The sequence below is a fragment of the Tamandua tetradactyla genome, chromosome 6, assembly GCF_023851605.1.
Source record: "Tamandua tetradactyla isolate mTamTet1 chromosome 6, mTamTet1.pri, whole genome shotgun sequence".
Taxonomy (NCBI): Eukaryota; Metazoa; Chordata; class Mammalia; order Pilosa; family Myrmecophagidae; genus Tamandua; species Tamandua tetradactyla.
In genome coordinates this window covers 133,819,399-133,834,459 of record NC_135332.1, presented here as the reverse complement: position 1 = coordinate 133,834,459, position 15,061 = coordinate 133,819,399, and the positions used below count along the sequence as shown (strand labels likewise).

The following is a 15,061-nucleotide window of genomic DNA, read 5'->3' as shown; positions in this document are numbered from 1 at the left end:
TTTCCATATAACATCAGAACACAAATTCACCAAGTTCTTTACATTTTATAACAAGGATTGCCTTTCCTTCGGTTTCCAATAGCTCATTCATAATTTCCATCTAAGTCCTCTTCAGAAATATCTTTATAGTCCATATTTCTACCAATTTCTTCAAATCAAACTAGACTTTTACTATCAAGGGCATCACAATTCTTCTAGCCGCTACCCATTACCCAATTCTAGAGCCGTTTCCACATTTTTAGAAATTTGTCATAGGAGGGCCCTACTTTCTGGGAACTAAAACTGCCTTATAGGCCACTGTTGGCAAGAGATACCTTTACCTGTGAAATTTCACTGCTTCTTTTGACTGCCCTGTACTCTAGCTACTGATCATTCTAGATTCCAGTAACTACCCTCTGACTTGTTCCTTTTGGCCCAGGCTCCCTGCTTTGGGGGACCCTGGAATGCTTCATAATCCCTTTCTGGTTCTTCTTAATCCTGCTTTCCTCTGTCTAAGTAATCCAACCCTTAAATACTCTGCAATGACCTCTTCTGTGTGCATCATTTTTTTTCCTGTTACAATGCTGAGCAATTGTTTTGGCTTGCTAAAGGTGCAGGAATACAATATGACAGAAATAGGTTGGCTTTTAACAACGGGGATTAATTAAGTTACAAGTTAAAATCCTAAAGCCATGAAAATGTCCAAACTAAGGCATCAGCAAGAGGATACCTTCTCTGAGGAAAGGCTGCTGGCATCCAGCATTCCTCTGAGATATGGGAAAACACATGGCAATGTCTGCTTGTCCTTCTCTCCTGGATTTAGCTTCTGGTTTCAGTGGCTTTCTCTCTTAGCTCCTGTGGGTCCTTTCTTGGCATCTCCAGTGTTTCTTCCTCTCCGTGTCCTTCACTTGGTTTCATCTCTCTGTTTTCTGTGCTTTTATTATCTTTTCTCCTCTTCCCAAATGATTATAGCAAAGGATTAAGACCCATCTTGAATGGGTCGGGTCACATCTCAATTGAAATAGTTTAACCAAAAGGTCCCACCTACAATGGGTCTGCCCCTACAAGAAAGGATTAGAAGAACATAGTCTTTCCTAGGGCACAAACAGATTCAAACCAGCACAGAGATAGAGAAATGATACCAGGAGTGGTCCTAAGAGCAACATGCTCAAAACGGGATTCTAAGATTGGTTTTGCTCACATAAATGATGAGCATACTGTTGACCTGTTTGTCTGGAGATAATAGAATAATTCAATCCATGACTTTGCTTCTCTGGGAGTGCTCTTCAATAAGAAGCAGCTGACATGCAAAAAGGATGGAATGGTCTGCTGCAAAATCTGTAACAGTGCCAGTGGGAAACAATTTCTCACAAGGCTGAGGTGCCGTCCTACATGATTTGTTATATCATTTAAACTAGAGGCCAATATTTGGTACTCTTTACACATGGCCCAAAATCACAGGTCTGCACACCACAGGGTAGAGGTGGAATGGCTTCTCTCAATATGACTAAAAAGCCTACTGAGAGAATTATTGTTCTCCATCCCAGCAAACCCAGCTTATAGTTGGATGTCTTAGTAACCAAAGAAGGAATATACACATGAGAACTCAATTACAATTTGTTTAATTGGAAGCTGAGACTCTGGCATGACCAGTTTGGGGTTTTCATATCACTGAACTAATAGGAAGAGAAGGTGGTCACTATAATGGCTCCTAAACCACAAGGGTAAGAAGACTTTGTCTTTAGTCCAAAGTATTTACTGGAGTACCTCCTAGTATCCTCTATGCCAACAATCCTGGCCAATTAAAAACAAAACAAAGCATGGCAACCTAAATGGAGAGGACCACAAAGGATTTCAAACTATGTCTAAATTATCTGGTAAAGAACTCTTCCTAGGCAAGGTATTAGTGGAGGGTCAGGGGAACATGGGTTAGGAGGTGGAAGCCTTCTCCTATTACTGCTCTCTCTATGAGGTCACATAAATTCTCCCTCTACAGTGATTTGTACTGTGCCCAATGACATAAACTGGAACCACATTTCCGAGAACTTCCTTCCTATATGGTTCTAGGTTAGTGTTGTCCAAAAGAGTAATTCATGGGAGACATGGAAGGCAGAAGTCAGCCTCAATTACTGTCCAAAGCTCATTGTGGTTTAAGTGGTAATAGACTGATACAGAGATGCCAGCAGATTGTAGCCTATCCTTACTCTCTCCCACTCTGAACCTTACTCATCTTGACTGTTGGTTTTGCTGATCAGCAGCAACCCCAGAGCCACTACCTAACACAGAGACAATAACCTTCCCTAGGCTTCTCCCATCTCTTCCTCACAGTCCCACCACAGCAGCTGCATGTGCCTTGGCTTCAGGAGAGCTGACAAATGACATTTCTCTGATCTTCCAAATCCCTCCTTTCAGACCCGTATTCCATCCCCCACCTTCTCCTGCAATTGGGCAATGTCTTACTCCTATAATAAATCTCTTATTTCATAATCCTCATCTAATTCTTCCCTGATTGAACCCTGACTAATACAAACCCCCCCCCCCCCCCCCACTACCACCATTGCTCCTTCAAACCAAGGCTTGTACCTGGTTGTATTCCCTTCACTCTTCCCACATCTTTTAAAATAATCCCTCCATTAAACTGTCCTCAGCTACTCTGACTGGGCCTTCTAGTACCAGCCAGGACCTGACCAGTGGGATCAGGGGTTCAAACATTCTCCCTTCAAGTCCCTTCATCCACAGGGAGTCAGTTCCCCTCCTTTCTGCTCAGTATGCTGCAAGTGACCAGAACCATTGAATGGAAGTTATTGCACATGATGGTTCAGCTGTGCTGGGGGTTGGGGGTTCATATTTGAGGAACTTTTCTTTTTTGCATTGGCAGCACCAGGAATCAAACCCAGGTCTCTGGCATGGCAGGCAAGAACTCTGCCAGCTGAGCCACCATGGCCCACCCGAGGAACTTTTTTTATTGTCAGCCAGCATGTTCTGCTCTAAAGCCTCTAACTGTATCTTCTCAATTTTCTCCTCCAAATCCTCCCATTTCCATTTGTTTTCATTTTACCTTCTCTTTCTTTTTTCCCTTAGGCTGATCTTGTCTAATATCTAAGAAGTTTTTTTAAAAAAATAACCCTATAAAAATATCTCCAAGATGAGAATCTTTGGCTTGAATTTAGGTCAGCTATTTCTTTGAATCTTTGTTAGTACTCCAGTAAAAGTTGCAGAGAAGGAAAAAGTCCCTCTGAGTGCCAGTGAGAGAGCAAAAGGGAGCAGAAGCATCACATGCAACCAGATTAATATTTTGAGATATAATCCTGCCTCACACTCCAAAGGTTATATCTGCCACAGAGCCCTCTGTGGGTCTGCCTATGCCAGCTGGTAGTTGGGTTCTCTTGCTCGAAGGTGGCACTGCTTTGTAAAAGCTGTGAACCTCCACTGACCTTTTAGATAATCCCAACCTCCATCACCAAAGTGTATTCCTAACCAAGGACTCATTCCCTCTTTCCCCAGATAGCAAATGTTTATTGAGCATTGGGGATATCTGTTGCAATGAATAAACAGAAACAACCAACCAACCCAAACTTCCCACTTTCACAGAACTTATATTTTAGTGGAGAGACACTGAGGATAAGATAATAAGCAAATGGTATACTGTAGCAGAATATGAGAAGTTCTACATTAAAGATAAGTTGGGAAAGGGGCAGAGCAGGACAGGGAGGGGCTAACAACTTTAAACAGAGAGCAATCAGGCTAGGCCTCCTTTAAAAGTTGTTATTTGAGAAAAGATCTAAAGAAGATGGGTAACTGGAGGTAGCGCTAGGGAACAGTTAGGTGGAGTTTCTCAACCTCAGCCTCAGCACTGCTGACACTGTTACGGGCAATATCTTTTGCATGTAGGACACTGAGTAGCATTCCTGGCCTCTAGACACTAGATACAAGAGCACCCCCTCCAGGTTGGGACAACCAAAAATGTTTCTAAACATTGCCAGATGCTGGTGGGCAAAATCACCCCAGGATGAGAACTCCTGAGCTAGAGCAAAGGTCCTAAACCCAGCATAGGTCTAAATCCAGATCATCCTTGTGTTTCCTCATTTGTTGCCCTTGGCTACGGCTGAGGAATGTTTGTAGCCGTACACTGAATGCTTGTCACTCCGGCACATCTGAGCCCCCAATAGATAAATAAATAAATACTTGGTGACTGGTCCTTTCTGAGCCTTCTCCAATTTTCCCAGCACCATCTGAAGAAGAAGAAAAAAATGAGTGTTCTAATAGGTTTTCTTCCTTTAATTAATAAAAATTATTGCAAAACATCCTGGTTTTTAGTCGTAATAATCTATAATCATTCTCCCTTAGACTCCCAGGGAGGCCAGGAAATTTTTTTCTGTCTCTCTCCCCTTAACTTCAACTTAACACCTTTTCTTTCTTCTCTACTCATCCCTTTTTTTTGTTTGTTTTCATGCCTTCTTCTTTTCCCTTTCAGTACCCTCACTGTTTTTTGTTAGGTTCCTTCTAGTGAGACTGCTAGAGTTTCTCACCAGCGTAAGATCAGCTCTGGGAAACTCAAAAGATATTAACTGATTTCGAGATGAGAGAGATGAGGAGGAGACAGAGAGAAGGGGAGGGGAGAGGTAGGAGAGAAGGTAAGTGGAGATTATTTATTGTAGGGTAAAGCCCATTATCAGAAATAATTGAGAGGCAACAGGCACCCTGTGTATGAGGAGATAATGCCGGTGGCCCATCTTTACTTTTCCACCTTGGTGATTAATTTGGATTGACCTACTTATCCACTTATATGGCTTTTAGTTCAGCCCCCTAGTTATTACCAAGGTGCAATTACCTTCATTATCTGGCAATTACAAACCAATAAGCAATGACATCCTTGCTTGAAATAATGTCTGCATCTCTCAACTTCCTAACACTTTATTTTTAATTCTCTTATTACATTTTATCACTTACTATCTTTTATAACAGTTATTGGAATATAGATTTTCTCTCTTCCCATTAGGTTGCTTGAAGTCAGGAAATTCATCTTATGTATCTTGATGAGCCTCACTGCAGCTCACTCAGTTCGTTCTCAGGCAACAATAGAAGAGCAGCAGCAGGCAGGAATTTCTTTTACAGACCCCAGACCATCCTGGTGAAAAGATTTGCACCCAAATCCCTCCTTATCTTCTTTTTAATCCCAGTGGAATGGGGGCTCTGCTGTCCAAGGCTAATTCATCTCTTTGGTGCTTGCGCTGCTGCCTAGCCCTCCCACCTCTCAACAGACATTGTGCATGATGTACTCCTTCCTTCCATCTCTTTTCCATTGTGACTCCCTCCTTCTTTACTGGCTTACTGAGTCAATCCATTATTCAAGTCTCTCCTACCTTAAAACAGGGTGGAAGTGCAGTTGGGGGAGAAGAAGGATGGAAAGGGAAAAGGTGAAGAGCGGGAGGTAGCTGCTCCATTGTTCCTTCTAACCCCAAAACCCTTTGGTTCCAAAGCAATAGATTTATTCTTTGAAAGTCCTTCCCTACCGATTCACTGAATTACTGTCCATTCGTCAAGACTCAGTTTAAGTCACTTATTTCAAGAAAACTTCAGTAGTACTAACATGTATAGTTAGATGCCATACTTTGTTCACATGATAACTGCCATGAGGTATTTTCAGGCTGCTTTGCTTGTCTGTTTCCTCTGTTAGACCATGAGCATCCTGAAGACAGGGACTATATATCTTTCAGTTCTGTATCCTTGAATGTATAAACGAATAAGGACTCAATAGATATTTGTTTGCTGAATGGATGGTTTTATTCCCATATGGCTTGATTTTTTTTTTGTATGTTGTATGATGGGGTGACATTTCATTGTTTTTCCATTGAGTATCCCATTATTGCAATACCATTTGTTGAATTTTTATTTGTTTGTTTGTTTTGTATGTGTTTACTTTGCTTGCTGGTTTTTTGGGAAGTGCATAAACTGGGAGTCGAACCTGGGTCTCCCTCATGGCAGGCGAGAATTCTACCACTCAACTACCCTTGCACTCCCATAGCTTGATTTTTAAGTAATGCAGTATTTTATTTTAAGAAAATTATATGCCTCATTGGGCGGTACAATGGTAGTTCAGTGGCAGAGTTCTTGCTTGCCATGCGGGAGACCCAGGCTCTATTCCCAGAGCCTGCCCATGCCAAAAAAAAAAAAAAATTATATGCCTCAATACTGTAAGTGTGAGTTTTAGGTTCCATTTAGGAAATGACAACTATTCTATGGGGTTTTATAATATGTTTATATTTTATTACAAAAATGTTCCATCCCTGTTAAAAATATTTAAATATACAGAAAAGTATAGCGTAAAAATTCATGCTTCTCTAATATTTCCACTCTCCAAAAGAAACTACTGTCAATAATCTTTTTAGACAAAACATAAACAGAGCCAAATATCTGAAAGCATAGAGCTTTAGTTTCAAATATGGCTGGAGACCAATTTGAAATATTTTCTTTTGCCTTAACAAACAGTATTTTCTTAAAAGCTACAGTTGCCTGTTGCTCCACATCCACTGCATGTTCAGTAATTCTCCAAAGTTTTGAAAACAGCCGTCATCTATCCGAAGCTAACAGCGATGCCCACATTTGCCTGGAATGACTCCTCTACCAGAGAGGAATGCAGAATGGAATGAGTTGGACTGGACTGGAAAGAGATGGTTTAGAACAAGGTTTCTCAACCTCAGCACTACTGATATTTTGGCTAGGATCATTCTTAGTTGTGGGGTCTAGCCTGCATATTGTAAGATGTTTAGTAGATTCCCTGACCTCTACTCACTAGATGCCAATAACATCACCAATTGCGACCACCAAAAATGTCTCCAGTCCTTGCAAATTTCCTTTGCATTCAAACTTGCCCCTGATTGAGAAGCACTGATATAGAGTAGTGATGATTATTACCTACTGCAACACCTGATGGGTGAAGACACGTGCCAATACATTCTTTTGATATATAAGGGGTTGCTTATGATTTCTGCTCTACTGGCTAAAACTCTACTGCTTTCTCTCCAGTGGGGAGGTATGGGGAATAAATATACATAATCTATGCACACACATATGTACACACACACCTATATATATGTACACATATATCTGATATCAATCTATCTAATATAGGCCAGATAGCAGTATATGACAATAAAACTAATATGTTTTACTTATATTATATATATAATTATATATAAACACATAATACAATTTCAAAGGTCTCATTTGCAAATTTCAGTACTTTAACTCTCATTAGGAGCAAACTGTAATAATTCATTATTGGCTACAAATCACCAGTGCATCATGACACCTAGTTTGAGAATCACTTATCTAAAACAGAAAATTGTCTTTATACAAAATTTGTTACTAAGAAATAGAATACACAGCTACAATGACCTGGGAAGTAAAATTACTGAAAAATAATGTTTATTTTATTCAGTAAAAACAAACTGTGACCTCAGGGAAGGTGGATTTGTTCATTGAAAGTGCGAGGTTGTATGAGCACAATTACTTTTTTATAATCTTATACTTAATATTTATTTACATCTCTAAAAACATTCAAAATACATAAAAAACAAATAATGAAGTGACAAACACTTATATTCCCACCGCCCAGAATTAAAACTTTTAACATTTTGTCATATACGCTTCCGGTCTTTTTGTTTCGTTCTGCTTATGGTTTCTTTCAGTTACTGTAATGTTTTTTTAATTATTTTTATTTAGAGAAGTTGTAAGTTTACAGAAAATTCATGCAAAAAATACAATGTTCCCATATGTTCCCCTTTGTTGACCCTTTGTGGGACCTTTGTTATAATTGATGAAAGAATATTAGAATATTAACTACAGTCTGTAGATTACATTAGGTGAATTTCCCCCCACATACCACCACATTATTGACACCATGTAATAGTATTGTACATTTGTTATAATTCATGAAAAAATATTCTTATATTTGTACTATTTACCACAGCCCATAGTCTACAACAGGGTTCACTGTGTTATGCTGTCCCTTGTTTAACTTCTTTCTTTTCAGTTACATCCACAACCCAAAATTTCCTCTTTCAACCACATTCACCAACATGACAACGTGCTACCATCACCACTATCCATTTTCAAACACTTATAATTAACCTACATAGAAATTCTGCACAAATTAAGAATCTGCTGTTCATTCTTTACCCCATTCTATCACCTGGTAACCTATATTCTAGATTCTACCTCTATGAGTTTGCTTATTAAAATTAGTTCATGTCAGTGAGATCACATAAATATTGTGATTTCTTTATATATTCTAAGTATTAAACCCTTATCAGATCTGTGGCTTCCAGATAGTTTCATCCACTGTCTGTAGTGCCTTTTTACTTTCTTGACAAAGTCCTTTGAAGCACAAAAGATTGCAGTTTTGAAGAAGTTCCATTTATCTATTTTTTCTTTGTGTTTTGGGTATAAGTTTTAAGAAACCATTGCATGCCACAAGATTTTAAAGATGCTTCCCTACACTATTTTTTAGATTTTTGGTCCTGGCTATTATATTTAGTCCTTTGATCCATTTTGAGTTAATTTTTATATAAGATGTGAGATAGAGGTTATGCCAATTTGAAACTGTTGTGTACACCCGAAAAGCGATGTTCTTCAATCCTGATTCAATATTGCTGGGTGGGATCTTTTGATTAGGTTGGTTCCAATGAGATGTAACCCACCAAATTGTGCATGGGACTGTTTGATTAGGTAGTTTCCATGAGTATGTGTCTCTCCCCATCCAAGATGGTGTTGTATACTGGGGTCCTTTAAGAGGGAACCATTTTGGAAAAAAGCTTCATGAGTTTTGATATGTTATGCTCTCATTATCATTCTTCCCAAGACATTTACTGATTTCTCGTGAAATTTCTTCTTTGACCCAGTGATTGTTTAAAAGGTGTTAACATACATATTTTTGTGAATTTTCCAATTCTCCACCTGTTACTGATTTCCAGCTTCATTTTGTTAGGATCAGAGAAAATGCTTTGTATCCTAGTTTGCTAGCTGCTGGAATGCAAAAATACCAGAAACAGAATGGCTTTTAAAAAGGGGAATTTAATAAATTGCTAGTTTACAGCTCTAAGGTTGAGAAAATGTCCCAGTTAAAACAAGTTTATACAAATGTTCAATCAAAGGCATCCAGGGAAAGATACCTTGGTTCAAGAAGGCCAGGGTTTCTCTCTCAAGTGGAAGAGCACATGGCAAACACAGTCAGAGTTTCTCTCTCATCTGGAAGGGCACATGGTGAATGTGGCATCATCTGCTAGCTTCTTCTCCTGGCTTCCTGTTTCATGAAGCTCCCCAGGGAAGTATTTTCCTTCTTCATCTCCAAAGGTCGCTGGCTGAAGGACTCTGCTTCTCGTGGCTATGTCGTTCTGCTCTGCTCTGCTCTCTCTGAATCTCTCATTCTCCAAAATGTTTCCTCTTTTATAGGACTCCAGTAAACCACTCAAGACCCACCCAAATGGGTGGAGACATATCTCCCCTAATCCAGCTTAACAACCACTCTTGATTGGGATACATCTCCAGGGAGGTGATGATCTAATTACAAATTCAAACATACAGTATTGAATAGGGATTATTCTGCTATTACAAAATGGAATTTTGATTAAAACATGGCTTTTCTAGGGTCCATATATCCTTTCAAACCAGCACACTTTGTATAATCAATCTTTGTAAAGTTATTGAGATTTGTTTTGTGACCCAATTTGTTTTATCCTGGAGAACGATCCATGAGCACTTGAGAAGAATGTATGTCCTGCAACGTCTGTTAGGTCTAGCTCATGATATTCTTCAAGTTCTCTGTTTCTTTACTGATCCTCTCTCTAGATGTTCTATTTACTGATGAGAGTGGTATACTGAAGTCTCTGACCATTATTGTAGAGGTGTCCCTTTTCCCCTTTAGTTTTGCCAGTGTTTACCTCATGTATTTTGGGGCATCCCTGTTAGGTGAATAAAAATTTAAGATTGTTATTTATTCTTGATGGATTGCCCCTTTTGTCAATATATAATGTCTTTCTTTGCCTCTTATAATACTTTTGTATTTAACATCTATTCTGTCTGATGTTAGTATAGCTACTCCAGCTCTCTGTTTTAATTACTATTTTTGTGGAACATCTTTTCCCAACCTTTCACTTTCAAGTACTTTTGTCCTTGAGTCTAAAGTGAGTCTTGTGTAGATAGCATATAGATGGATCATACTTTTTTTTATCCATTCTGCCAACCTCTGTTTTTTGATTGGGAAGTTTAATCCGTTAACATACAATGTTATCACTGTGAAGGCAGTACTTAGTTCAACCATTTTATCCTTTGACTTTTATATATCATATCTTATTTTTGTCTTTTTATCTTTTTGTTATGCTTACTGGTAATCTTCATTTCTCCATTCTACTCCAAGCCTCTCTCTCCTGTCTTTTCCTTTCAGCCTGTAGAACTCTCTTTATTATTTCTTGATGGCCAGTCTCTTATTGATGAATTCTCTCAGTTTCTGTTTATCTGTGAATATTTTAACTGTCCCTCATTTTTTAAGGACAGTATTGATAGATAAATAATTCTTGGCTATCATTTTTCCTCTTTCCATACCTTAAATATATCATGCCACTGCCATCTCATCTCCAAGGATTCTGATGAGAAATCACCACCTAGTCTTATTGAAGATCACTTGTATGTGACTTATCACTTCTCTCTTGCTGCTTACCAGATTCTCTCTTTATTTTTGCCATTTAGATTAGTATGTGTCTTGGAATAGTCTATTAGGATTTATTCTGTATAGGGTACTTTGCTCTTTTTGGACATGTGTATTTATGTCTTACTTAAGAGTTAGGGAATTTTTGGCCATCACTCTTCAAATGTTCTTTCTGCCCCTTTTCCAATCTCTTCTTCTTCAGTGACACCTATGATGCATATCCTTGAGCGCTTTGTGCTGTCACTCAAATCCCTGAGATCCTGTTCAATTCTTTTCTCTATCTCTTCTTCTGATTCTTTCTTCTACCTGTTCAAATCTGCTGTTGTCCTCTAGTGTATTTCTAATCTCTCCTATTGTAATCTTTCATTCCCATAATTTGTTTTCTTTTTGTACTTTCAAATTCTTATTTATACCCTCCCAGTGCCTTAATATCCTTCATTTCTTTAGTCATATTTTCCTTCATCCCCTTGACTTTATTTAGGTGAGTTGTTTGAATATCTTTGATTGTTCCAAATTCTGAGCTTCCTCTAAAGTTTTAATTTGTTCCTTTTCATATCTTCCTGTTTTTTAGTGTGGCTTGTAACTTTTTGCTGATATCTAGGTATCTGATTATCCTGGTAAGTTTACTCTGAAGGGCTCTTTTTCTCTCTTGACTAGAGTGCTGGTTTGAGACTATTGTGCACTTCAGAAAAGCTATGCTCGTTGGTCCTCATTCAGCGTTGCTGAGAGGGATCTTTTTGCTATTTCCATGGAGAAGTGATCCACTTAATTGTAGGTGGTAACTGTTGATTAGATGGTTTCCATGGAGATGTGTCTATATCCATTCAAGGTGGGTTGCTTATTAGAGCCCTTTAAGAGTGAGCCATTTTGAAAAAAGCTCAGAGCCAATGGAGCCCATGCAGCTGGAGAGCTTTGGAGATGCACAAGGAAGGTGCTCCTAGCAAAGCCTTATGAAATAAGGAAAGAGGGCTAGCAGATGTTGCCATGTGCTCTCCCAGTTTAGAGAAGTGTCCAGAAACCAGGGACCCTGGCAGATAACAGCCATGTGACTTCCCAGCTGACAAAGATGTTCTGGATGTCATCAGCATTTTTTGAGTGAAAGTAATACCTTGTTGGTGCCTTAGTTTGGACATTTTCCTCGCTTTGGAGTGTGAACTTGCAACTTAAATTCCCTTTTAAAAGCCATTCCATTTCTGGCATATTGCATTCCAGAAGCTTAACAAACTCAAACACCTAGGGTTTTATTGCTGACTGGCTTTGTGTTAAGGCCCTTCTTTGACATTTGGTTGAACTTACTCTAGGCCTTTAGAATTGTCTGTGTTTAACTGATCAGATTTTTTCCAGCTCTTCTTCATTTGTTTCTTGCGCCAGATATGTGATACAATTTTTCAAATCCCACTGTTTGTACAGTTGTTTCACCCGACGGAAAAAGCTTCCTCTCCTCTATTCCTTCTCTAAGAATCTTGATCTGTTGTGTTTTTGTTTTGCACCCATGATTTCTTTTTATACTCTCTTCATTGCCTCTAGCTGCTTTTCCCTGAAGGGCAAATTCTTGGAGGAGGGTCACCCCAGAGAGGACTTTCCAAGTCAGTATTTCCAAGGTAAAATGGGCCAGGGACACCTGAAGGACCAGCTCCAAAGGAACCTGGGCAGGGGGTCAGGAAAGACATCAAAAGCCTTTTTTTTTAAAATGAGTCCAGCTTTCCTGGCCAGACCAATATATAGCATCCTTCATTAAGCTGTTCATCTATTCCCTACAGCCCTAGAGAGGCATTGAGTCCTTAAACCTCTATTGCCAATGCCCATGACAAGGTTGGTGTTGAAACAATGGCCATGACCATCCCTGTCTGAGGCAGGCTGAAACAGCAGCTCAGTGCCAGGTCACAGCAATCTGAATTTGCTGACCAAACGCTGTGGTCAATGTTTGGTCATGTGTCCACCCCTATTCTTTGGGAAGAGGATTTCCATGTCCCTGTCCCTCTTCACCCACAGCAGCCAGTCAGGGGCACAACCCTGAGGAGCCCGCCTGGAAAGTGGGAGATGGGTGCTGGCATCTGTTGTGGGGCAAGCCACTGATGGTTCTTTACCATATTTTCTTAGGCTCTTCATTCCTCTCTTTCCTGGACACTATTTAGTGTTCCTGCGGCCTCCAGAGTTTGTTGTTGTTGTTGTTGTTGTTGTTTTCCAGACAATTCCTACCTGTCCACTAACTGTTTTGGAGAGAGGAGTGAATTCTGGAGCTCCTTACTCCATCATCTTCCCTAGAAATTTCTCTACACAATTGCTTCTTACGTTTCTTTTCCTGATAGTCTTGTGGTGCTGAGTTTGTGTAATTATGGAATGATGTCAGAAAAACATCTTTAACTTATAAATTGACCTTATTTTTCTATATCTGACAAGAAACATAAGAACAAGAAGAGTTGAATTTAAAATATTTGTAGTGATAGGGCTATTGCCAAAATTGTATATTAATCAGAAAAGAAGGACCAGGATAAAGCAAAAATTATTCTCTCAACTTCATTTACTTGAAGCATGTGTGTTATTTTGAACACCAGAAATTAGCTGCCAATACTAAGCAAGCATCAAGAAATTTAAAAAGTAGAGGGCGGGCCGCGGTGGCTCAGCGGGCAAGAGTGCTTGCCTGCCATGCCGGAGGACCCCGGTTCGATTCCCGGCCCCAGCCCATGTAAAAAACAAACAAACAAACAAAATATAATAAAACAAGAAAATGTTTAAAGATGTTTCCCTTTCTTCCTCCCTTCCTTCCTTCTCTGTCTTTCCTTCCCTTCCTCCCTCTCTCTTTAAAAAAAAAAAAAAAAAAAAAAAAGAAATTTAAAAAGTAGAATTTATAAATATAAGTAACCTGTTAACTAACAGCAATTCGCATTCAATACAAAAAAAAATTATTTTCAAAACTTAGTATTCATAAGGATTTTTTATTTTAATCAATTAAAGGATCATATGTGAATTGTGAAATGTCAAAAAAAAAACCTTGCCTTTTAATTTAAATTGAGAGAAAAACGATTGGTAAATTTCCTTAAGAGTTCTATTGTACACCAGAATTAGTGAATCCCAAGGGTTTTTACATGTTATAGATTGTGCTGATTCAGGGATCTTGGTATTAGAATCCTGTTAACTGTTGACGCTGGCTCTTTAGGCCATTTCTTTTAAAATTAAAGCATTCTAACATTGAGTGTGTAGCAGTATCCTTTCAGTTTTTCTGGAAATGTCTATGCTAGTAGGCAGATAGATGTACTATCAAAAAGAAAATAATTCTACTAACAGTTGATGGGCAAATAAGGAATTCAGAAGATGGGGACATGCATCACTTTTTCTGTCGTATCCTCTTTCTGGTGGCAGTTAATATGAAACAAAAAATCAACTCTAGCTATCTTAAGCAGGGGGCGCTTGGCAGCTCTTGAGATAGGAACACTAGTGCATCTGACCCAGGAAATGAGCAAACATCCAGGGTGAACTGGCAGCAGGAACTATAGACAAGGTCATGTTCTAGGAAGGGTCTGGGGTCTTTGTATCCCCACTAACATTATGGGTACTATTGGCCTAAAATAATTCTAGTTTCCTCTTTGTCTTCACTCAAGAGGCAAAATTCTGGGGCAGAGATGCCTTCAGTGGGTTGAGGACAGGCCAGTAGCCTCTGTGGTACCTTCCAGAAGATGAGAAGATGAGAGAGAATTTGGCTGTCTCTGGGCTCATATAGAGGATTTTACTTTCAAAATGATATGTACCCACTATATAAGTCACTGTGGGTGGTTGTTGAGGATTTCCTTTTCCTTTTCTCTTGATCCCTTTCCTGTTTCTCTCCCCTCAACAGGCTCCCTCAGTCCTTCCTACTTCCTATCTTGGCCTCAGGATCTTGGCGACATCCAGGAGGAGGAACTGAATGCTCAGGTCTCTGAGTGATGACTGCAGGGCTGTACTCTGGGGACCAGTATTAAGACCTACTGGCATTTATTGAAGAAAAGACTCTAGAGTGGATAGGGACAAAGTTCCTTCTGCAAATATTAATTTTAATGCTCACTGTAAGATCAATGGATTACACTCACAAAACATTTATTTTAATACTGTTTTATCAAAGAATCTCTGGTTCTTCGGAGGTAAAGGGGTGGGAACACTGAGGAAAGAAGAAAGAAGAATATTAAGGGATAAGAAAAATTCCATCCGACTATATTAAAGTGATATGTATATATATATATATATATATATAAACTTCAGTGACCTAAAAATAAATAATTCACATCTTTATAGATGTAAGACAAAGTTCATAGCCATCATCAGGAAGTATATTTGACATATATCTTAGTCATCAGCAAGGAAAATCTATAAGCATAAAAGCATGCTAGGGTGAGAGTGAAGATT

At 39.0% G+C, this 15,061-nt stretch overlaps 1 long non-coding RNA gene across 1 annotated transcript in view; it reads left to right on the top strand.

Annotated features, from left to right (window-relative positions):
* LOC143686370 (uncharacterized) overlaps positions 1-15,061 on the top strand; it is a 194,264-nt gene that overhangs the window by 19,445 nt on the left and 159,758 nt on the right. Inside the window, exon 2 of the long non-coding RNA XR_013177094.1 lies at positions 14,517-14,593. This is a non-coding gene — a long non-coding RNA (uncharacterized LOC143686370). The remainder of the gene's footprint in view (positions 1-14,516; positions 14,594-15,061) is intronic.